Source organism: Trichosurus vulpecula, chromosome 8 (assembly GCF_011100635.1).
Source record: "Trichosurus vulpecula isolate mTriVul1 chromosome 8, mTriVul1.pri, whole genome shotgun sequence".
Taxonomy (NCBI): domain Eukaryota; kingdom Metazoa; phylum Chordata; class Mammalia; order Diprotodontia; family Phalangeridae; genus Trichosurus; species Trichosurus vulpecula.
Genome location: NC_050580.1, coordinates 49,851,610 through 49,853,698, shown reverse-complemented (window position 1 = coordinate 49,853,698; position 2,089 = coordinate 49,851,610).

The window sequence follows — 2,089 nt, the reverse complement described above, 5'->3', positions numbered from 1 at the left end:
TTTGTGTTTTTAAGATAGAGAGAGGGGGGACAGGTCCTGGGGAGGAATCCAAGTCTGCCTACCCAGTTAAAAATCAACTATGTTTATAAATAAGGTATGAGTCCATGGTCTAAGCTTTGGGTTCTACTGCCATTGTTTTCATTCTGGAAGCAGGGGGCAGGGTGTGGGACTGGGAGGATCTTGGTTTAGAAGAAAGGAAAACAATGAGATGGCTGGTGAGTCTCAGCCTCTGAGTAATAGGAAAGGGTGGGTGGAGAAGCAGAGATGAGAGAAAACGAAAGCCACTTTTGTCAGTTGTGGGGGAAATCCAGAGTCGTTTGGAAGACTGGCCTACCTGTCCTTACAAGTTAAAATGAAACTGCCTGTTCTTTCATTTCCCACCAGAAGTGATACAGTGCAGCTCATTAAGATGTATCCCCAAGATACCTTAGTTTTCATCTTTTAAGGTGAACAATCACTGGATGCTCAATCATATAGCACATTATTTTTATTCATCAAACAAGAGAAATTTGAAAACATTTAAAATATTAAAAAAAATAAAAACAAAATGAAATGCAAAATATCACTTTTTTGTTATTTTATTTTGAGTTCTGCGATATTACAGTGTGCCTGAGAACTCTTGGCACACTCATACTTTTAAGTTTTCATTTGGGCAGCAGGGCACAGTGGATAGAAAGCTAGGGAGACGCTTCCAAGTCTTGCCTCTAACACTACTTACTTGGTGACCTGGAGCAGGTTGTTAACTTTGTGGTGCCCTAGAACACTCTGCGTGTTATAGATGGGTTCACAGTTTGCAACAGTAGAGGGAGTTTACACATGGGGAGCTCCCTACATGAAATAGATCTGAACCCTCTTTCCTCTCCTACCCTGAAAATAAAATGCTAAACCTAGATTGGACAGATGAGTCTTTAAAATCTGTATATATATCTTTGTATATATATGTATAATACACAAATACACACACATATATAAAGAAAGAGAGAGCGAGAACTTGAATAAAAATGAGGCAGTTGGGTAGCACTGTGATCTGGGCTTGAGAATCAGAGTGAATATTTGAATCCTGCCTCAGACATATGCTGGTTATGTGACCCTAGACAAATCACTTAACTGCTCTGAGCCTCAGTTTTCTTACCTGCAAAATGAAGTATTATGTTCAGTTCTTAGTGCTACATTTCAGGAAGGATATTGATAACTTATAAGGTATCCAGAGGAAGACAGCTGGGATGATAAAGGTCTTGAGCTTATGCCTTATGAATATCAGTTAACATAACTAGTAATGTTAAGCCTGAAGAAGCAAAGGAGCTACTTACATTCAAAGCCACATATGAGTCATGGGGCACCATCTTACTAATGCACTGTACTCTGTCATTGTCTACATCAACCACAGGAACTTAAATCCCATTCAGCTGCTCAATTCATGCCATCTCTGCAGAGTCCTATTTTTAAAAATTAGTTAATTTATTTTTAGTTTTCAACATTCACTTCTATAAGTTTTAAATTTTCCCACCTCCCCAAGATGGCCTGCAATCTGATATAGGCTCTACATATACATTCATATTAAACATATTTTCACATTAGTCATGTTGTATAGAAGAATTATAATGAATGGGAGAAACCATGAGAAAGAAAACAAACAAACAAAAAGAAAGTAGTCTGCTTCACTCTGCATTCAGACTCCATAGTTCTTTGGAGGTGGATGGCATTTTCCATCAAGAGTCATTTAGAATTATTTTAGGTGCTTGCATTGCTGAAAAGGGCTAAGTCTATCACAATCAGTAATCGCGCACTGTGGCTGTTACTGTGTACAATGTTCTCCTGGTTCTGCTCACTTCATTCAGCATCAGTTCATATAAGTCTTTCCAGGTTTTTCTGAAGTCTTCATGTTCATCACTTCTTATAGTATTCCATTACATTCATATACCACAACTTGTTCAGCCATTCCCCAATTGATGGGCATCCCCTCAATTTCCAGATATAGTGTTTTTAAAAATTAATTAATTTATTTTTAGTTTTCAGCATTCATTTCCACAAGATTTTGAGTTCCAAATTTTCTCCCCATATCTCCCCTCCCCTACCCCAAGATGGTGTG